At 38.9% G+C, this 24598-nt stretch overlaps 1 long non-coding RNA gene across 1 annotated transcript in view; it reads right to left on the reverse strand.

Annotated features, from left to right (window-relative positions):
• Positions 1-24598, reverse strand: part of LOC133631370 (uncharacterized) — a 54630-nt gene that overhangs the window by 23421 nt on the left and 6611 nt on the right. Inside the window, exon 2 of the long non-coding RNA XR_009821455.1 lies at positions 7157-7209. This is a non-coding gene — a long non-coding RNA (uncharacterized LOC133631370). The remainder of the gene's footprint in view (positions 1-7156; positions 7210-24598) is intronic.

Here is a 24598-nt window from a genome sequence, read left to right on the forward strand (position 1 = left end):
TAACAAAATCAATTAAGTTACTTGGAGGTCTCTGTCCAGCACCACAAACTCTATGACTGAACACCAGGTCATTAGAACTAAACCCTGGACCACTTCCCGTTCGGCCAACAACGTCCAAGGTCGGACTTCTTACCAGTCACCTTGCACCTGGACACAAAAAGAACGCAACATGGACTTAAACGTTTGGTAAAACCTTTCTAAAGAACCTTGACTTAGCGCGTGATAAGCAGGTTATATGTTATTTTTAACGGTTTCACTACTTGTGCAAACATTTTAGAGCAAATTTGAGATCTGTTTGAATAACCAGAGGAAAACCAAATATTGAAATAAACTAATCTAAGTTTATCTACCTGTATATAGCCCTTAATCACAAATGCCCCAAGGGGCTGCACAAACCACAAGAGACATCCTCGGCTCTGATCCCACATCAGGGCAAGAAAAATCTCAATATAACCTTAGATTTAAAACATTTGAATGCATGTATAACACTTAATACCTTTAGTATATCTGTATGTGGAATTAAATGATGGAATGGATTAAGCAAAGAAATCAAACATTGTACTAACATGATCCACTTCAAAAAACTCTTCAAACTTAAAGTGTTTACAAAGTCCAAAGAAGAAGAACCATGATAATCCTTCTGAATTTATTTCATCCATCCATTCATTTTCTACATAATCTTACTCATCTCACTGTCACAATGAGTTGTTGACGAACCCCAAGATGCAGAGAAGGCGGCAGGCATTGTGCGGAAAAACATTATTTAATGTCCAAAAGTAAAAATAAAGAAAAGACACAAACCAGGAACTAGGAGCCAAACTGGAAAACGGGAAACAGGATCCGGCAAACAGGAACTAGGAACAAAAAACAGCACGCTGCCAACAGCTACAGGATTCAGGAATAAACGACAAAACAGGTAGGAGCTGCAATGACAAGTATTACAATGACAATAATCCAACAGTGACTGGAGGACAGGGCAGGTATAAATAGCATCTGGCAGATTGGCACCAGGTGTGGCCCGGTGCCAATCAGCCACAGCTGAGGGGACACAGCACTCAGGAAGACAAACAGGAAACAGAACCAAAACAAGAGCGCTGACAGGAAATACAACTAATAGAGGAAAAACTAAAAAACACAACCAAACTGTCAGGGGCAACCCTGACACTCACCATATGGAATATAACTTACTATTTATTTTTAATGTAATTATTTATGGAGTATATTGTTAATATAGAACAGGAAGTGAACACAAGAGTCAGCTAAGGCTATGTAAAGGAAAAGGGGTCGGCTTAAATAAGCTCTGCTTCTTCCTACTCCTTTTTGAACATGTTGAATAGAGAAAATGGAAATTGTGATGTATCATATTGTAATTGTATGCTTGTGTGATGTATCATGTTGTATGCATGCATGTGTGATGTAGCATGTTGTAATTGTATGCATGTGTGATGTATCATGTTGTATGCATGCAAGTGTGATGTATCATGTTGTAATGTATGCATGTGTGATGTATCATGTTGTATGCATGCATGTGTGATGTATCATGTTGTAATTGTATGCATGTGTGCTGTATCATGTTGTAATTGTATGCATGTGTGATGTGTCATGTTGTATGCATGCATGTGTGATGTATCATGTTGTATGCATGCATGTGTGATGTATCATGTTGTAATTGTATGCATGTGTGATGTATCATGTTGTATGCATGCGTGATGTATCATGTTGTAATTGTATGCATGTGTGATGTATCATGTTGTAATTATATGCATGTGTGATGTGTCATGTTGTATGCATGCATGTGTGATGTATCATGTTGTATGCATGCATGTGTGATGGATCATGTTGTAATTGTATGCATGTGTGATGTATCATGTTGTAATTGTATGCATGTGTGATGTATCATGTTGTATGCATGCATGTGTGATGTATCATGTTGTAATTGTTTGCATGTGTGATGTACCATGTTGTATGCATGCATGTGTGATGTATCATGTTGTAATTGTATGCATGTGTGATGTATCATGTTGTATGCATGCATGTTCTAAATAAACTCAAACTCAATAGTGTTTGTTTCTCACCTCCCTTGTCAAAGCTCTGGCATTTGCAACTTTCTTTGGCCTCATGGTGGGTTCATGTGTAGTTGTAGTCAATTCAAAAAGCACAGAGACTGAGTCACCAATGCAAAAGATTCTATGTCTGCGGAATAATGGCTTGTGTGCAGTGTTTGACCTTCCCACATGATCTTCGCAAACATGTTCATTCAAGACCAAACGAAACGAGATACTGCTTCCAATCTTTAGGTCAACGTTGTTGTTGTTGCTATGCCAGTGTGCTAGTAAGCAGGCTAATGCTGCTCAGAGGGTTGGCATCATACTGATTCAATGTGATCCAAATCTCAAAGGATAAAGTGAAAATGCCCATCCCTCATTATATGGTCAGGAACCATAACGGACCAAAATATGATGTTATTTTTGAAAAGGCTTGTAAATATACTTTTGTTATAATTACTGGTGTTAAACAGCAGGTCCTGCGGCTGAGTAGAAGACACCTTCAAACGTGCCCACACGTCCAATCATGAAGAACAAGATGAAAAGAGGCTTTTCCTCCATGTGAGGGGAAATGAAATACTTTAGAAGTCAAGGAATTGTTTCCACGAAAAGCTCATCAAAGGTTTTGTGCCACCTATAATCACGCTGGAAAATGAATGATGCCTTAACCCCTTTGTTAAAAAAGTATTTTAATCTTCAACAGTAGGGCCTTTTTTGGAAAAAAAAACTGGTGGGTAGCAATAGTGTTCTAGAAGCAATGAAAGAGCACCACCTGCTGGAGCATGGAGATGACAACCCTGGCTTTATGGCGGAGGTGGAACATGAAGCTAAAAGAGCCATGTCCTCCTCAAACTGAGTGGATCATATATGGAGCATTTGCTTCTTTTGAAAGGGTGAGGGGTCCAGTGATGTCAGCAGAGGTGGGTCCATTGTACTCATTGTGTACCAATAGGACTTAGGTCAAAAGTAGTCCTCCAAATGTATACTTGAGTATGAGTTAAAGTTAAAGTACCAATGATTGTCACACACACACTAGGTGTGGTGAAATTTGTCCTCTGCATTTAACCCATCCCCTTGATTGCCCCCTTTGATGTGAGGGGAGCAGTGAGCAGCAGCGGTGGCCACGCCCGGGAATCATTTTGGTGATTTAACCCCCAATTCCAACCCTTGGTACTGAGTGCCAAGCAGGGAGGTAATGAGTCCCATTTTTATAGTCTTTGGTTTGAACTCACAACTTACCGATCTCAGGACGGACACTCTAAACCAGGGGTCCCCAAACTTTTTGAGTCGGGGGCCACATTGGGTTAAAAAAAAATTCCGGGGGCCGGGCTGTATATATATATATATATAAATATATATATATATATATATATATATATATATATATATATATATATATATACATTGTCTTTATATTCCAGCGAGTTAATCCGTTTTGTCATTTAACATCAATCAACATTGATGTTCATCAACATTTAACATTGTCACGTTATCGATGGGAAAATTCATTTTTAGACAATATGATTTGCCTGAGCGGCTAGGAGACACCGAGAGTAACAAGCGGTATAAAATGGATTAGAAAGGAAAGATAAAATTTTAAAAAATTAAAAATAAATAAATAAATAAAAATTTAAAAATTTAAACACTTTTTTTTAACTTGGGACTTCCCGTGAGCCGGATTTTGGATGCTGGGGGGCCGGATCCGGCCCGCGGGCCGTAGTTTGGGGAACCCTGCTCTAAACACTAGGCCACTGAGTCAGTATTTAGTTAAAAACGACTTAAGTACTAAGTAGCTGGTGAGTAACTTCTGCTTTATTTAGTAGCTATTTTTAATGACACTACTGTGTCCATAGTAGTAGCATGTTTTACATTCACCTATGACCTTATAAGTGGGCTAATGTTAGCATATGCGCAGCTAAAACATAAAAAAAAAAACATATACAACTTAACGCAACATGTTTTATATAGATGGAAGTGGAATCCTTGAAGGGTGAAAGTAAACATTTCTACTGACACAGATGACAGCGCATGGTTTAAAAGTTACTTTTCTTAGTTTCTAAGTAAACATTGTCTGATGTCATGTCATTTTTTTTTACAGTGTGCATAGTTTGAGTGAGGTCACCTCTGGTTGATTGGTGAAATGGAGTCCAACGTTAAAGTGCTTACGCTGGATTGGCGAAACAAGGTCATGTGACCGTGGCCGCTGAAAGAAGTGACAAATGAATGCGTCGTTGCAAACAAGTAATCAATACATAATAAATACATACAATGAGGATGCAAATCTGAAGTGTCCAAATTTTTCCCATAGAAGGTGGCCCTATGGCCATTTCCATATATTCACTTTTCAAAGCCAATTGTCACGGCTCGGGCTCGAATCCGCGTTTCCTCGGCAGCTGCCGGCACCTCTGCTGGCAGCGCGCTCAGACATGCCCCTGCTCGCGCTGAGCGCAGCACGTCCACACAACAAGCCTGCAGACAATCACTAATCAGCGCACCTGGACCTGATGAGAGGGAGCGGCATAAAGACCAGCGGACCCGAGGAACCTTTGCCAGAACGTCGCTAGTCTTCCCCGTAAGCATGACGTCTGGCATTCCCTCCCTTGTGCTTTGCTCGCCTTTTCTGTGTTTTCTCCGTGTCTCCCTCGCTCATGTCCCCTGTGTCTTCCGCAGTGTCTTCCCCGTCATCCGTGACCGCGTTTTGCCTCTCGAAATCCATCCGGATCTCTGACTGCCTTCCTCGATCCTCGACCCCTTCTCGGACACGGACTACGTTGCCTCGCTCCTACCTTCGACCCCTTGCCTGTTCACGGACTGCCTCTTCGCCTTGTCCCCTTGATTTGACGAAGGATACATCCAACACTCACAGACAACAACCCCTGGTAACACTTACACAATTAATTCCACACATCGTCGACATCCATTCACTTAGAGTAGCATACACACCCCACGTACTCATCAAAGGTTTAAATAAACCTTGTAAACCGCAGTTCTGCCTGGGTTGTCGCCTCCTTCCCTTCTCAGTACATAACACCAATACGATATATAGATTTTTATAAAGAAAAAACACCATGCTTTGTCTTGCTAGCAAGGGTGCATGATAAATATCAGGCATATCGTGTCATATTAGCACTAACACTAAAAAATAGATCCGATAACAGATTTTTAAAAAACTATCCATCCATCCCATTTTCTACCGCTTGTCCCGTTCGGGGTCGCGGGGGGTGCTGGAGCCTATCTCAACTCAAATATTCCAAATGAGGCAAATTAACTATACTGTGCTGTAGGTGGGTTAGGGTAAGCAAATCAAGTGCTCCTTTTCTATTACTCCTGTGGTAAACTTGTTGTAAACAAACATGACGTCGATTGTTTGAGTTGAGTTGAGTTTGAGTTTATTTCGAACATGCAAGCATACAACATGATACATCACAATTTCCAGTTTCTCTTTTCAACATGTTCGAAAAGGAGTAGGAAGAAGCAGAGCTTATTTAATCCTACCCCTTTTCTTTTACATAACAGTTGCTAAACTTTTTTGTTCACTTCCTGTGCTCAATTTATTCACAATGTACTCCATAAGTAATCACAATAAAAATAAATAGATAAATAATAATTGGTGAAGTAAGTTACATTTCATATGACGAGATAAGTAAGATTATTTTGAGAGTGAAAGAATGGATGAATTAAATAAATTCAGAATGTTTATCATGGTTCTTCTTCTTTGTACTTTGTAAACACTTTATGTTTGAAGAGTTTCTTGAAGTGGATCATATTAGTACATTGTTTGATTGCTTTGCTTAATCCATTCCATAATTGAATTCCACATACTGATATACTGAAGGTCTCAAGTGTTGTACGTGCATACAAATGTTTTAAATTACATTTTTCTCCAAGATTATATTTCTCCTCTTTTTTTGAGAAGAATTGTTGTATATTCTTGGGTAGCAGGTTATAGTTTGCTTTGTGTATAATTTTAGCTGTTTGCAAATTCACTATGTCGTGGAATTTCAGTATCTTTGATTCAATAAATAAAGGATTTGTATGTTCTCTATATCCAACATGATGTATTATTCTAACTGATCTTTTTTTGTAACACCGTTAATGAATGAAGTGTACTTTTGTAATTATTTCCCCATATTTCTGCATATTTCAGATATGGTAACACTAGTGAGCAGTAGAGAATATGAAGTGATTTTTGGTCTAGAACATGTTTTGCTTTATTCATTATTGACGTGTTTCTTGCTACTTTATGTTGTATATTTTTTACGTGAGATTTCCAGTTCAATTTATCATCAATCGACGGCGTGGCGAAGTTGGTAGAGTGGCTGTGCCAGCAATCGGAGTGTTGCTGGTTACTGGGGTTCAATCCCCACCTTCTACTATCCTAGTCACGTCCGTTGTGTCCTTGGGAAAGACACTTCACCCTTGCTCCTGATGGCTGCTGGTTAGCGCCTTGCATGGCAGCTCCCGCCATCAGTGTGTGGATGTGTGTGTGAATGGGTGAATGTGGAAATACTGTCGAAGTGCTTTGAGTACCTTGAAGGTAGAAAAGCGCTATACAAGTATAACCCATTTATCATTTATTTATTTAATCATTATACCTAGAAATTTGGTTTCATTTACTCTTTCAATTTCTTTTCCGTCTATTTGTATTTGTGTTTGAGTTTCTCTTCTACTGTTACCAAATAGCATTATTTTAGTTTTACTGAGGTTCAACGATAGTCTGTTTTTGTCAAACCATCTTTTTAATTTGTTAATTTCTTCTGTTATTATTTGTGTTATCTTCTGTGTGTTCTCTCCTGAACAAAACGCCGTTGTATCATCCGCAAATAGTACTAACTTTAAATCTTTTGTAACTTTACAAATGTCATTTATATAGAGATTGAATAATTTAGGTCCTAGTATTGATCCCTGAGGTACACCACAGGATGTATTTAGCGTTGTAGACGTGTGTTCGCCTAGCTTCACGTATTGTTTCCTGTTCGTTAGATAACTTCTTATCCAGTTTGGGACGTCTTCACTCTTTCAGAGGAAGACATTTTGCGTGCTATTTGCACAAAATGTTCCACAAAAAGGGAAAAATAACATCATCAAACTTGGGGTACAAATAAAGTCACCTTGAACTTCAGCAGGTCAAACGCCAGCTTCACAGTGATGGTGTTGTATGGACCTGCAGAGACATAAAGTACATTTAAAACAAATAAACAAGTTGTGTTAAACTCCTTTGTATTGAAGGGCAATGATGGCTGCCCTCAGAGGGCCACAGACAACATATGAAATATTGTATTATTAGAGTTTTACTAACAGAGTATCATATAATATTCAAGAGAACAACATATGCAGTACATGTTTCTCTCAAAATTGAAAGAATAATACATGCATTTATTTAAAAAGTGCTTTATTATTGCCAGATTTTTTTGCAGGCCACATAATTAAATGTGATATGCCACTTCAGAATAATATGGCATACAACATAAAATCATGCTGCAAGCCACATAAAATAATCCGGCATATGACATAAAATGATGTGGTGGGCCACATAAAATACTGGGCATATGACATTAAATCAGCGTTTCTCAAAGTGTGGGGCGCGCCCCACTGGTGGGGAATAGAGACATGACAGGTGGGGCGCGAGGAACGGGAGGAAATTTCACTTTGATTTTTTTAATTTTTTTATTATTATATTCTTTGATTTTTTTTTTTACTATGCTTTCATTTTCTATACACACTGTAAATCACTTTGTGATTCTGTCTGTGAAATCCGCTATATAGATAAATGTAAATTACTTATTTTTCCTGAATGCTTTACATTTCTAGGTAGGAGCGAAAGTTTGACAGACAGCAACAGTAACTAATGGGGGCGGGGCTAAGCGGAAGCTTTGTGAATGGCGAGTCACTGTGCGAGGATTTGCTGTTTTGCAAATACATAAAAAATAGAGCCACTGCTGATGAGCTGTTCAAGATAATGGACAGTTTCCTCAAAGAACACGACCTTAAATGGGAAAACTGTGTGGGCTTTTGCTCTGATGGCGCGCATGGCAAAGTCAAGAAACGGGCTGCAGGCTCTAATAAAGAGGGTTGCGCCAAATGCGCATTGGACACAATGTGTCATTCACCGGGAAACACTCGCGTCAAGGCAGCTCAGCCCTGAATTCAATGAGGTTTTAACAGTGGCAGTGTCAAGCCTGCAACCCCGATTTGAAAAGCTGTGCAGTGCAAAACAGGCTCATTGCAGCCACTAATGCTGGAGTACTGTAAAACTCATGTTCACTTGCCCTGTCCTCCTTTTTTTGGCAAAGATTGCAAAGTGGCACTTTTATTTTCATTTATTATTGAACTTGATGCAAGTTATTTGATTTATTATTGAACTTGATGCAAGTTATAACACTTTTATTTGATTTATTATTGAACTTGATGCAAGTTATAACACTTTTTTTGATTTATTATTTAACTTGATGCAAGTTATAACACTTTTGTTTTATTTATTATTGAACTTGATGCGAGTTATAACACTTTTATTTGATTTATTATTGAACTTGATGCAAGTTATAACACTTTTTTTGATTTATTATTGAACTTGATGCAAGTTATAACACTTTTGTTTTATTTATTATTGAACTTGATGCAAGTTATAACACTTTTGTTTTATTTATTGTTGAACTTGATGCAAGTTATTTGATTTATTATTGAACTTGATGCAAGTTATAACACTTTTATTTGATTTATTATTGAACTTGATGCAAGTTATAACACTTTTTTTGATTTATTATTGAACTTGATGCAAGTTATAACACTTTTGTTTTATTTATTATTGAATTGATGCAAGTTATTTTATTTGATATTGAACTTGATGCAAGTTATACCACAGCTGCACAGTTATTTTATTTATTATTGAACTTGATTTTATTTTATGTTATTGAGTTTGAATGTATAAAACTTGATGTTACTTGACGTTCGATAAATTTGAAAATGTTAAGCTTGGCATTAGCGTTCTGTTGGGGCGATGGGGGCAGGTGGGGCTTGAAAACTCCCCCTTGTCCAAAGTGGGGGATGACAAAAAAAGTTTGAGAACCACTGCATTAAATGATGCTGCGAGCCACGTAAAATAATCCATCATATGACATAAAATGATGTGGCGGGCCAAAAAAATTGATGTGGCATATGACATAAAATGATGCTGCGAGCCACATAAAATATTCAGGCACATCACATAAAATTATGTGGCGGGCCACATAAATTGATGTGGCATATGACATAAAATCATGCTGCGATCCACATAAAATAATCCGGCATATGACATAAAATGATGTGGCGGGCAACATAAAGTGATGTGGCATATGACATAAAATCATGCTGCGAGCCACATAAAATATTCAGGCACATCACATAAAATGATGTGGCAAGCCATGTAAATTTAATGTGGCATATGACATAAAATGATGCTGCGAGCTACGTAAAATAATGTGGCATATCACATAAAATGATGTGGTGGGCCACATAAACATGACATAAAATGATGCTGTGAGCCACATAAAATAATCAGGCATATCACATAAAATGATGTGGCAAGCCATGTAAATTTAATGTGGCATATGACATAAAATGATGCTGCGAGCCACATAAAATAATGTGGCATATCACATAAAATGATGTGGTGGGCCATATAAATTGATGTGGCATATCACATAAAATGACATGAAGGGCCACATAAATTGAAATGGCACATGACATAAAATGATGCTACGAGCAATTTAAAATAATTAGGCATATCACATAAAATGATGTGGCAAGCCATATAAATTGATGTGGCATATCACATAAAATGATGTGGCGGGCCACATAAAATATTCAGGCATATGACATAAAATGATGTGGCTGGCCATACAAATTAAAATGGCATAGCATATAAAATGACATGAAGGGCCACATAAATTGATGTGGCACATGACATAAAATGATGCCGCGAGCCACTTAAAATATGAGGCATATCACATAAAATGATGTGGCAAGCCATATAAATTGATGTGGCATATGACATAAAATGATGCTGCGAGCCATTTAAAATAATTAGGCATATCACATATGATGTGGCAAGCCATATAAATTGATGTGGCACATGACATAAAATGATGCTGCGAGCCACTTAAAATAATTAGGCATATCACATAAAATGATGTGGCAAGCCATATAAATTGATGTGGCATATGACATAAAATGATGCTGCGAGCCACTTAAAATAATTAGGCATATCACATAAAATGATGTGGCGGGCCACATAATTGATGTGGCATATTACATAAAATTATGTGGCGGGCCACATAAAATATTGGGCATATGACATTAAATGATGCTGCGAGCCACATAAAATAATCCAGCATATGACATAAAATGATGTGGCGGCCATATAAATTTATGTGGCATATGACATAAAATCATGCTGCGAGCCACAAAAAATTATATATAAATAATATTGGGCATATGAGATAAAATGATGTGGCCTATCACATAAAATGCAGTGGTGGGCCACATAAAATAAAGTGGCATATCACATAAAATGATGTGGCGGGCCACATCAATGAATGTGGCAAAAGATGTAAAATGGTGTTGTAGGCCACATAAATGAAGCGGAAAAAGATGTAAAATTATGTGGCAAGCCACATAAATGAATGCGGCAAAAGATATAAAATGATGAGGCGGGCCACATAAAATAATGTGGGATATGACATAAAATGTGCAACATAAAATGTGCAACATAAAATGATGCGGCGGACCACGTAAAATAACGCACGCAGGACGACATGAAATGATGTGGCGGTCCAGATTTGGGCCACAGGATTTGAGTTTAACACCTTTGGGTTATCGGTAATGTTCTTGAGAAGCAAAAAGTTATCTGTATCGGCTTGGAAAAAAATACACTGAGTAGTTTTTAGTGTCAACATTTTAACTTTTTCTGTTAATTTACACCAACTTGCTCTTGCATTCCACTTTTTATGTGTTTTTTGTGATAGGATTTTTGAAACGTGTGGCGGGCCGTTAATAATTTGTTGCGGGCCATAAATGGCCCCCAGATGATATAAAATAAAAGGTAGCAATCGGCAGTGATGGCAGTAGCAAGCTACATGTAGCTAAGCTACGTAGCTTAACTGCATTTTAGTAGTTTAGCTACTTTAACGAGTAGTGATTCCTGTAGCTTAGCTACTTTTAGAGCCATGTAGCGAGGTAGCTTACATCAAAGCTACAAAGAGAGAAAATGGACTGTGAATCCGGGCCAAAAGAAAATCAGTATAAAATCCAATGAGCTGGATGAATGAGAACATGCATACATACGGAGAACATCCATGATGATTGCTTGATGTTCCTATGATGAGTCACAATTGGCTAAGGTTAGGGCCAAACATCACGGACTGGCCAATCAGAGGCAAAATAAGGCGGGTCATCGAAACTAGGAAGCAAAATTATAACAGCACTCATGTCACATGACCACTAGGGAGTCAGAGACAGAGGGACGCTTCAAGCTGACCACTCAAAAAAAAAGAAACATACTTGAAAATGTCAGAGGAATTCTTTCCTGCAAATTATATTTTTTCCTTTAGTGATGAAGATGACTTGCTCAATAATGTGTCCTTGGCCATATTTAGACTAATGTATGCCTTTAGAGCAGGTTTTTTCAACTGGCCAAACATCACCCAAATAGTCTTGATGAAACCATTAAGGCCTACTGAAACCCACTACTACCGACCACGCAGTCTGATGGTTTATATATCAATGATGAAGTCTTAACATTGCAACACATGCCAATACGGCCGATAAGATTAGTAAATTGCAATTTTAAATTTCCTGCGAAATATCCTGCTGAAAACGTCTCGGTATGATGACATTTGCGCGTGACGTCACGGATTGTAGCGGACATTTTGGGACACCATTGTGGCCAGCTATTAAGTCGTCTGTTTTCATCGCAAAATTCCACAGTATTCTGGACATCTGTGTTGGTGAATCTTTTGCAATTTGTTTAATGAACAATGGAGATAGCAAAGAAGAAAGCTGTAGGTGGGAAGCGGTGTATTAGCAGCCGGCTGCAGCAATACAAACACGTAGCCGGTGTTTCATTGTTTACATTCCCGAACGATGACAGTCAAGCTTTACCATTGGCCTGGGACAACAGAGACTCTTACCAAGAGGACTTTGAGTTGGATATGCATGCTTGTGGAGATGGGACAACAGAGACTCTTACCAGGAGGACTTTGATTTGGATATGCGCTACCGTGAGTACGCAGCTGCGGCTTCCAAACATTTGATCGCTTGCCCGTACGTGCGTGCCGCTATGTGCATGTCACGTACGTAACTTTGGGGGAATATATGTGCTGTATGAACTTTGCGGAGGTGAACGGTACTTTGGGCTGTGGGAGTGAGTGTGTTTTGCGGGTGTTTGAGTTGTATTGGTGGGTTGTATGGACGGGAGGGGGGAGGTGTTTGTTTTGCGGGATTAATTTGTGGCATATTAAATATAAGCCTGGTTGTGTTGTGGCTAATAGAGTATATATATGTCTTGTGTTTATTTACTGTTTTAGTCATTCCCGGCTGAATATCAGGTCCCACCCACCTCTCACAGCATCTTCCCTATCTGAATCGCTTCCACTCCCCTCTAGTCCTTCACTCCCACTTTCCTCATCCACGAATCTTTCATCCTCGCTCAAATGAATGGGGAAATCGTCGCTTTCTCGGTCCGAATCGCTCTCGCTGCTTGTGGCCATGATTGTAAACAATGTGCAGATGTGAGGAGCTCCACAACCTGTGACGTCACGCTACTTCCGGTACAGGCAAGGCTTTTTTTATCAGCAACCAAAAGTTGCAAACTTTATCGTAGATGTTCTCTACTAAATCCTTTCAGCAAAAATATGGCAATATCGCGAAATTATCAAGTATGACACATAGAATGGATCTGCTATCCCCGTTTAAATAAGAAAATCTCATTTCAGTAGGCCTTTAAACTAGGGTTGATTATGTGTGCAGTACTGCCACCACCCCACAGGGGGCAACAGTGAGACATATGTGTCACAGTGAAGCAGCAGTGGGTGAGTAGAAGAAGACTACTCATTCAACCCTGAAAAAAATCAAATCAAAATAAATGGGACTTTTAACAACGACTGGACAATTTTTATAGTCTTTGGTTTGACTCGGCTGGGGTTTGAACTCACGACCTACCGATCTCAGGGCGGACACTCTAACCACTAGGCCACTGAGTAGGTAGATAGCTTATATTGATTGATTGATTGAAACTTTTATTACTAGATCGCACAGTGAAGTACATATTCCGTACAATTGACCACTAAATGGTAACACCCGAATAAGTTTTTCAACTTGTTTAAGTAGGGGTCCACGTAAATCAATTCATGTAGATTGTAGTGTAGCTTGCTACAATTCTCCCGGCATAGCTTCCCCTGTAGCTTAATTAAATTCAATGGAGAGTAACTTGTAGCTTAGCTACATTCAATGGAGAGTAACTTGTAGCTTAGTTACATTCAATGGAGAGTAACTTGTACCTCAGCTACATTCAATGGAGAGTCACTTGTAGCTTAGTTACATTCAATGGAGAGTAACTTGTAGCTTAGTTACATTCAATGGAGAGTAACTTGTAGCTTAGTTACATTCAATGGAGAGTAACTTGTAGCTTAGTTACATTCAATGGAGAGTAACTTGTAGCTTAGTTACATTCAATGGAGAGTAACTTGTAGCTTAGTTACATTCAATGGAGAGTAACTTGTAGCTTAGTTACATTCAATGGAGAGTAACTTGTAGCTCAGCTACATTCAATGGAGAGTCACTTGTAGCTTAGTTACATTCAATGGAGAGTCACTTGTAGCTTAGTTACATTCAATGGAGAGTAACTTGTAGCTTAGTTACATTCAATGGAGAGTAACTTGGAGCTTAGTTATATTCAATGGAGAGTAACTTCGAGCTTAGTTACATTCAATGGAGAGAAACTTGGAGCTTAGTTACATTCAATGGAGAGTAACTTGTAGCTTAGTTACATTCAGTGGAGAGTAACTTATAGCTTAGTTACATTCAATGGAGAGTAACTTGTAGCTTAGTTACATTCAATGGAGAGTCACTTGTAGCTTAGTTACATTCAATGGAGAGTCACTTGTAGCTTAGTTACATTCAATGGAGAGTAACTTGTAGCTTAGTTACATTCAATGGAGAGTAACTTGTAGCTTAGTTACATTCAAAGGAGAGTAACTTGGAGCTTAGTTACATTCAATGGAGAGTAACTTGTAGCTTAGTTACATTCAGTGGAGAGTCACTTGTAGCTTAGTTACATTCAATGGAGAGTCACTTGTAGCTTAGTTACATTCAATGGAGAGTCACTTGTAGCTTAGTTACATTCAATGGAGAGTAACTTGTAGCTTAGTTACATTCAATGGAGAGTAACTTGTAGCTTAGTTACATTCAAAGGAGAGTAACTTGGAGCTTAGTTACATTCAATGGAGAGTAACTTGTAGCTCAGCTACATTCAATGGAGAGTCACTTGTAGCTCAGCTACATTCAATGGAGAGTAACTTGTAGCTTAGTTACATTCAATGGAGAGTAACTTGCAGCTTAGTTACATTCAATGGAGAGTAACTTGTAGCTTAGTTATATTCAATGGAGAGTAACTTGGAGCTTAGTTACATTCAATGGAGAGTAACTTATAGCTTAGTTACATTCAATGGAGAGTAACTTATAGCTTAGTTACATTCAATGGAGAGTAACTTGTAGCTTAGTTACATTCAGTGGAGAGTAACTTATAGCTTAGTTACATTCAATGGAGAGTATCTTATAGCTTAGTTACATTCAGTGGAGAGTAACTTATAGCTTAGTTACATTTAATGGAAAGTAACTACATTTTCCAAGCAGCTTGCCCCTCACTGGCGATGGAAAAGAAGATCAAGCTAACGTAAATGATTTCCTCTTCACAGAAAGTAAAAGTAGAAAGTATGTTGTATCCCAAGTCTTCTGACAAGAACAATGTATCCAATGGCACCACCAACAATGAAATAGAATGTTGTTTTGATAAGGTCAATGCAGAAAAAGAAGCAAAAAGTGTTTCCAAAGTGTGCCATTTGAAAAGTGAAGATGGACATGAAGATGTTTGTGTGGCCATGGCCTTGCTCTTCTTGAAAGAGGCTCACAAAGCACCCACAACATGTACACACAGCAAGTCACCACATCCTCCTATAGAGCTGAGCCAAAGCCATGCGACTTCATTGTCAAAACCCCCCGCTCTTTTCTCCTGGTTGCCATGGCGTCGGCTAACAAAGCCATCACTTTGAGCAGTTTCCTCAGAGACAGGTGCTGGCACAATGGCTGCTTCCTGGCTGGCTGAAAGGGGAAGGGGCAAGAGGGGTGCATGGGAACTTCACTCTGGCTAATTTGTTGTCCCTCTTTTCCCAGGGAGGGGGGATGCAGGAGGGTGGCCCATGTGGAAGAGGCCCGTCAAAACACAGCGCCTAATATCTGTCTGGCTCTCACTTGTCGTCTTTTCTCTGGCTGCTCTTTCATGGCCTCTGTCTGCAACATTTCTTTGTCACGCACACAATGCCAAGTTGTCATGTTTCCATTGAGCTTGTTGTGTGTCTGTTTACATGCACAATCATGTAGTAACCTTCTTGATGTGTGTCTGTTTACATGCACAATCATGTAGTAACCTTCTTGTTGTGTGTCTGTTTACATGCACAATCATGTAGTAACCTTCTTGATGTGTGTCTGTTTACATGCACAATCATGTAGTAACCTTCTTGTTGTGTGTCTGTTTACATGCACAATCATGCAGTAACTTTCTTGTTGTGTGTCTGTTTACATGCACAATCATGTAGTAACCGTCTTGTTGTGTGTCTGTTTACATGCACAATCATGCAGTAACCTTCTTGTTGTGTGTCTGTTTACATGCACAATCATGCAGTAACCGTCTTGTGTGTCTGTTTACATGCACAATCATGTAGTAACCGTCTTGTTGTGTGTCTGTTTACATGCACAATCATGCAGTAACCGTCTTGTTGTGTGTCTGTTTACATGCACAATCATGCAGTAACCGTCTTGTTGTGTGTCTGTTTACATGCACAATCATGCAGTAACCTTCTTGTTGTGTCTGTTTACATGCACAATCATGTAGTAACCTTCTTGTTGTGTGTCTGTTTACATGCACAATCATGTAGTAACCTTCTTGTTGTGTGTCTGTTTACATGCACAATCATGTAGTAACCTTCTTGTTGTGTGTCTGTTTACATGCACAATCATGTAGTAACCGTCTTGTTGTGTGTCTGTTTACATGCACAATCATGCAGTAACCGTCTTGTTGTGTGTCTGTTTACATGCACAATCATGTAGTAACCTTCTTGTTGTGTATCTGTTTACATGCACAATCATGTAGTAACCGTCTTGTTGTGTGTCTGTTTACATGCACAATCATGTAGTAACCTTCTTGTTGTGTGTCTGTTTACATGCACAATCATGTAGTAACCTTCTTGTTGTGTGTCTGTTTACATGCACAATCGTGTAGTAACCGTCTTGTTGTGTGTCTGTTTACATGCACAATCATGTAGTAACCGTCATGTTGTGTGTCTGTTTACATGCACAATCATGCAGTAACCTTCTTGTTGTGTGTCTGTTTACATGCACAATCATGTAGTAACCTTCTTGTTGTGTGTCTGTTTACATGCACAATCATGCAGTAACTTTCTTGTTGTGTGTCTGTTTACATGCACAATCATGCAGTAACCTTCTTGTTGTGTGTCTGTTTACATGCACAATCATGCAGTAACCGTCTTGTGTGTCTGTTTACATGCACAATCATGTAGTAACCGTCTTGTTGTGTGTCTGTTTACATGCACAATCATGCAGTAACCTTCTTGTTGTGTGTCTGTTTACATGCACAATCATGCAGTAACCGTCTTGTGTGTCTGTTTACATGCACAATCATGTAGTAACCGTCTTGTTGTGTGTCTGTTTACATGCACAATCATGCAGTAACCTTCTTGTTGTGTGTCTGTTTACATGCACAATCATGCAGTAACCGTCTTGTGTGTCTGTTTACATGCACAATCATGCAGTAACTTTCTTGTTGTGTGTCTGTTTACATGCACAATCATGCAGTAACCTTCTTGTTGTGTGTCTGTTTACATGCACAATCATGCAGTAACCGTCTTGTGTGTCTGTTTACATGCACAATCATGTAGTAACCGTCTTGTTGTGTGTCTGTTTACATGCACAATCATGCAGTAACCTTCTTGTTGTGTGTCTGTTTACATGCACTATCATGCAGTAACTTTCTTGTGTGTCTGTTTACATGCACAATCATGCAGTAACCTTCTTGTTGTGTGTCTGTTTACATGCACAATCATGTAGTAACCTTCTTGTTGTGTGTCTGTTTACATGCACAATCATGGGGGCGGCGTGGCGAAGTTGGTAGAGTGGCTGTGCCAGCAATCGGAGGGTTGCTGGTTACTGGGGTTCAATCCCCACCTTCTACCATCCTAGTCACGTCCGTTGTGTCCTTGGGCAAGACACTTCACCCTTGCTCCTGATGGCTGCTGGTTAGCGCCTTGCATGGCAGCTCCCGCCATCAGTGTGTGAATGTGTGTGTGAATGGGTGAATGTGGAAATAGTGTCAAAGCGCTTTGAGTACCTTGAAGGTAGAAAAGCGCTATACAAGTATAACCCATTTATCATTTATTTATTATAACCTTCTTGTTGTCTGTCTGTTTGTTTACATGCACAATCATGTAGTAACCTTCTTGTTGTGTGTCTGTTTACATGCAAAATCATGTAGGGTTGTTGTGTGTCTGTTTACATGCACAATCATGTAGGGTTGTTGTGTGTTTACATGCACAATCATGTAGGATTGTTGTGTGTCTGTTTACATGCACAATCATGTAGGGTTGTTGTGTGTCTGTTTACATGCTCAATCATGTAGGGTTGTTGTGTGTTTACATGCACAATCATGTAGGGTTGTTGTGTGTTTACATGCACAATCATGTAGGGTTGTTGTGTGTCTGTTTACATGCACAATCAGGTAGGGTTGTTGTGTGTCTGTTTACATGCACAATCATATTGGGTTGTTGTGTGTCTGTTTACATGCACAATCATGGAGGGTTGTTGTGTGTCTGTTTACATGCACAATCATGTAGGGTTGTTGTGTGTCTGTTTACATGCACAATCATGTAGGGTTGTTGTGTGTCTGTTTACATGCACAATCATGTAGGGTTGTTGTGTGTCTGTTTACATGCACAATCATGTAGGGTTGTTGTGTGTCTGTTTACATGCAAAATCATGTAGGGTTGTTGTGTGTCTGTTTACATGCACAATCATGTAGTAACCTTCTTGTTGTCGGTCTGTTTACATGCACAATCATGTAGTAACCTTCTTGCTGTGTGTCTGTTTACATGCACAATCATGTAGGGTTGTTGTGTGTCTGTTTACATGCACAATCATGTAGTAACCTTCTTGTTGTCGGTCTGTTTACATGCACAATCATGTAGTAACCTTCTTGCTGTGTGTCTGTTTACATGCACAATCATGTAGGGTTGTTGTGTGTCTGTTTACATGCACAATCATGTAGTAACCTTCTTGCTGTGTGTCTGTTTACATGCACAATCATGTAGTAACCTTCTTGCTGTGTGTCTGTTTACATGCACAATCATGTAGTAACCTTCTTGTTGTGTGTCTGTTTACATGCACAATCATGTAACCTTCTTGCTGTGTGTCTGTTTACATGCACAGTCATGTAGTAACCTTCTTGTTGTGTGTCTGTTTGCATGCACAATCATGTAGGGTTGTTTTGTGTCTGTTTACATGCACAATCATGGAGGGTTGTTGTGTGTCTGTTTACATGCACAATCATGTAGGGTTGTTGTGGGTCTGTTTACATGCACAATCATGTAGGGTTGTTGTGTGTCTGTTTACATGCACAATCATGGAGGGTTGTTGTGTGTCTGTTTACATGCACAATCATGGAGGGTTGTTGTGTGTCTGTTTACATGCACAATCATGGAGGGTTGTTGTGTGTCTGTTTACATGCACAATCATGGAGGGTTGTTGTGTGTTTCAAGCACAATCATGTAGGGCTGTTGTGTGTCTGTTTACATGCACAATCATGTAGGGCTGTTGTGTGTCTGTTTACATGCACAATCATGTAGGGTTGTTGTGTGTCTGTTTACATGCACAATCATGTAGGGTTGTTGTGTGTCTGTTTACATGCACAAACATGGGGGGTTGTTGTGTGTGTGTGTGTGTGTGTGTGTGTGTGTGTGTGTGTGTGTGTGTGTGTGTGTGTGTGTGTGTGTGTGTGTGTGTGTGTGTGTGTGTGTGTGTGTGTGTGTGTGTGTGTGTGTGGAAGATTTTATTTGCGGAAGGAAACTCTTCAAGGCAACATGTGTCTTGTGTTTGTCCTGTTGAGCTACTTGACTTCCTCTCACTAACTGTCTGTCATCTCACTACTGTCTGTCGTCTCACTACCTGTCTGTCATCCCACTACCTGTCTCTTCATCTCACTACCCGTCTGTCATCTCACTACCCGTCTGTCATCTCACTACCCGTCTCTTCATCTCACTACCTGTCTCTTCCTCTCACTACCTGTCCCTTCCTCTCACTACCTGTCTGTCATCCCACTACCTGTCTCTTCATCTCACTACCTGTCTCTTCATCTCACTACCTGTCTGTCATCTCACTACCCGTATTTTCATCTCACTACCTGTCTCTTCCTCTCACTACCTGTCTCTTCCTCTCACTACCTGTCTGTCATCTCACTACCTGTCTCTTCCTCTCACTACCTGTCTCTTCCTCTCACTACCTGTCTGTTCTCTCACTACCTGGCTCTTCCTCTCACTACCTGTCTCTTCATCTCACTACCTGTCTCTTCCTCTCACTACCTGTCTCTTCCTCTCACTACCTGTCTGTCCTCTCACTACCTGTCTCTTCGTCTCACTACCTGTCTCTTCCTCTCATTACCTGTCTCTTCCTCTCACTACCTGTCTCTTCCTCTCACTACCTGTCTCTTCCTCTCACTACCTGTCTCTTCCTCTCACTACCTGTCCGTCCTCTCACTACCTGTCTCTTCCTCTCACTACCTGTCTCTTCCTCTCACTACCTGTCCGTCCTCTCACTACCTGTCCGTCCTCTCACTACCTGTCCGTCATCTCACTACCTGTCCGTCATCTCACTACCTGTCTCTTCCTCTCACTACCTGTCCGTCATCTCACTACCTGTCCGTCATCTCACTACCTGTCTGTCATCTCACTACCTGTCTCTTCCTCTCACTACCTGTCCGTCATCTCACTAGCTAGAAAGTTACTAGCTGTTAAAGGTTTGTTTGATACTCTTTTAACGTTTAGTATTTCCCATCTTAGTATTAGCTTGATATTATTCGTTTTTTCAATCAATCAATCAATCAATCAATTTACGAGTGTTTCGTAAAATCTCAATAAAAGAAAGCAAATTCGAGAAAAACTTAAACGAAGTAAGCTTTACCAAAGGCAGCTGTAGTGACGACTTTAATAAGGATTAGCAATCACTTCAGGGTTTCGGGTCAGGACAGCAATTACACCTTCAGGTGAGTGCAGGAGAAATATTACAAGTCCAGATTTGTACTTTCAACTGTCTATTAAAGACAAGCATGAGTTGTTTGTGTGTGTGGTTTCCTATACAAAACAAATGCAATCATTATAAATCAACTCAAGTGAGCACAATGCAATGAAACACAGGGCTGTTGAAATATACATGACTTAGCTGTGTATACACATGTACATCATGTGAACATCCCAGTAATGTCATGATGTAAATAGCATCACAACAATAACAAACATGTCCAATGCTACAAACATTCAGCTAGCAGTTAGCTTGTGAACTTGATGCCAAACAGCCATTAGACTACAATAAAATAGACAAAATGAGTTGCAATACAGTTTTTAAGCACATAGCAAGTTACATTAAAGTGTGTATAAAGTGACTCACTCACACCGCCAATTAAACACAGAGCTTGCTGATGCAATGATGCGTTCAATGCCCCTCCAGTGTCGTAAAAGTGATCCACATAGACTCAAGCAACCCAATGACACAAAAAGAAAACAAGACAGTCTTGTGTACAGCAGCAATCATAAATGAAGCTTTAAGCACATACACAATGTTGACATCTATAGTTATATTTTGATAAACAATCATATATGAATCTTTCAGCACATACACAATGTTGACATCGATAGTTACATTTTGATAAACAATCATAATAAATTAACATAATATAATATTAATAAACAATCATAAATGAAGCTTTAAGCACATACACAATGTTGACATCTATAGTTATATTTTGATAAACAATCATAAATGAATATTTCAGCACATACACAATGTTGACATATATAGTTATATTTTGATAAACAATCATAAATGAAGCTTTAAGCACATACACAATGTTGACATCTATAGTTATATTTTGATAAACAATCATAAATGAATCTTTCAGCACATACACAATGTTGACATCAATAGTTACATTTTGATAAACAATCATAAATTAACCCTTTCAGCACATACACAACATTGAGATCTATAGTTATATTTTGATAAACAATCATAAATGAATCTTTCAGCTCATACACAATGTTGACATCTATAGTTATATTTGGATAAAAAATCATAAATGAATCTTTCAGCACATACACAACGTTGACATCTATAGTTATATTTTGATAAAGACAGAGAAAAAACACACATACTCGAAACAGCGCATGCGGCATCATCAACGCAACAAACATGGCTGTAGACATGAAGTTAAATCATGAAATGCAACCTTACCCGAGAAAAAAATGATGCAGGATTTATCCGGGAGAGTCTTGATACCAAATTCCTTGACCGAGCCACACACAAAGAAGTTGTAGACTTACATGCTTTTCCAAGTTTTCATCTGTTTTGTGGTGTAGAATGACGTCTGGAGCACCAGTTAGTTCGACATGTCTGGGAATGCGACCGACAGATAATCCTTGAGATTACTCTTTCTTGTTGATACCGTACATGGATAGATTCCATTGCATAGTTATATTTTTTGCTCGTATCTGCTTTTAGTGGTAAGATCTAGACCATTCGGATAGTTTGCTGCACAGTAGCCATGTTGGTTATTTAGTGGCTCACCACTTTCTTTACTTCCAATCAAAAGTCATGTGACTGAATACAACCAATACCTTCCTGTTGTACATGTCTGTATGTCCAACTATCCCTATTTTTGCCTACCCACTGACCTGTCTGTCATCCATCTACCCTCTATTGGTTTACCAACTCCGTCTGTCCCATATCTCTTAGTCTATCTACCTTCCCAACTTTCTGTGTTACTGACTGTCCGAAGACATCCTGTCTGTCCATCATCTACTGTCAGTCCAAGCCCACCTACTAATATATGTCTGTCTGCTTGATTTCCCGTCCGTCTATTTACAAACGTTTGTACATGTCTCTCTATCCACCAACCAACCTGTTTCTCAGTTCCCCCTGAGTCTGTCTACCCTACCGTCCCACCCGTCTATCTCGCTACATCCCTCAGTCTTTCTGTCAATTTACCAAACAGTCTCTCCATCCCTTAATCTACTTATCCTATCCAAATGCCTGTCCGTCCACCTACCCGTCTGTCCCTCCCTCACTCAGTCTGTCTCACTGTCCAAATTAGTATGTCTACTTTAAGTCGGTGTGTCCATCCCTCACTACATCTACGCCTTCCAGTACGCACATCCATCCGTCTGTTTGTCTATCTTTTGACCTGTCTATCTACCTACCTGTGGACATAAAATGCTGTCCGTCCATCAGGCCATCCGCCACGCCATACCTTCCTACCTACCTAGTGTACCTGTCTGTCTTTGTCTGACGGTCCTTTGGACTATACCAAATTACCAGTCCCTTCGTTCACATACCATACCTCTGTCTCTGTCCCTCTCTCAGGCTGTCTACCTATTTACTTACCTGTCTGTCCATTACTCTGTACCCAACTGGCTGTTCTTCCATCTGCCAACCATCTGTCTCTCCAGCAATCCCTTAATTTTTCTACCCGCCAATCAATTTCCCTACTAGTCTGTCCACCAACCTATCTATTTGTCCGCCTCCCAACATGCTAACATATCCATCCATCAATCTCTTTGGCTATGGGCCTCGATCCCCACCAGTCCCCATTTGTCTTTCTCTCCATTCCTCTATCCAATTTCCTCCTAAAGTTTCTGTCCGTAAGTCGATCTATCTATACTTTTATTTTTGTCTATGTCTATTCATTTGGTCGGTCAGTTAGCTAGTTAGTTGTCAAAATAGTTACAGGTGACATTAAAATTTTCATGAAACTTTTAGGAAATGTCCAAAATGGGATAAGGAACAACACATTACATTTTGTAGCTCATCCGAATCATTTCTTCTACGTTACCATATACATTTACTTTACAAGTGTGTGTATAAACTTGCGACCTGCCTCTACCCGCAGAGACAAAAAGAGTGGCTCACTGACAAGAGGCTTCACTCTGTTGGTTTAATTCCGCTATATGAATAATTCCAAAAGTTATGAACGCATAATTGTGATTAATTTTATGCATATATATATATATATATATATATATATATATATATATATATATATATATATATATATATATATATATATATATATATATATATATAAATATATATATATAAATATATATATATATATATATATATGTGTGTGTGTGTGTGTGTGTGAAAAATCACAAGACTATTTCATCTCTACAGGCCTGTTTTATGAGGGGTTTCCCTCAATCATCAGGAGATTTTTTAAAATCTCCCACTCTCCCACACATACATATTACGCTCTACCACGGTATCGAGCACTATTTATATATATATATATATATATATATATATATATATATATATATATATATATATATATATATATATATATATATACATTTCTAATTAAATTAGAATATATTTAAAAATCTGGTAACATATCAAGAAAATATGAGGGTACAAACTGATCTCAGACAACACAGTATTTATGGTTTCATGATTTCAATGACTCATGTCATGTTGTAATCTTTATTGGCTGCAAATACTGAAGTTGTGTGTCATTACCTTATTGACTGACCCCCTTGAGGACGATGTGTTTGTGATATAACTACATTTATATTTTAAACATTCCTTGAACTGACTTTCACTGGCAACTCAGGAGTTTGCACTTGTTGTTCCACTTTCTTCCACTAGATGGGAGCACAACTCTAATACAGGATAGTGTAAATAAATCAAGCACTGTACTGAATTTATTTTCAAATACTGAATTATTGCAGTATATATACAGTACAGGCCAAAAGTTTGGACACCTTTTCTTCAGTCAATGTGTTTTTTTTATTTTCATGACTATTTACATTGTAGATTTTCACATCAAAACTATGAATGAACACATGTGGAGTTATGTACTTAACAAAAGGTGAAAACATTGAAAACATGTTTTATATTCTACTTTCTTATATTTCTATTTCTTCCTAATAACCACCCTGATTACTGCTTTGCTCACTCTTGGCATT

The sequence above is a fragment of the Entelurus aequoreus genome, linkage group LG16, assembly GCF_033978785.1.
Source record: "Entelurus aequoreus isolate RoL-2023_Sb linkage group LG16, RoL_Eaeq_v1.1, whole genome shotgun sequence".
Taxonomy (NCBI): Eukaryota; Metazoa; Chordata; class Actinopteri; order Syngnathiformes; family Syngnathidae; genus Entelurus; species Entelurus aequoreus.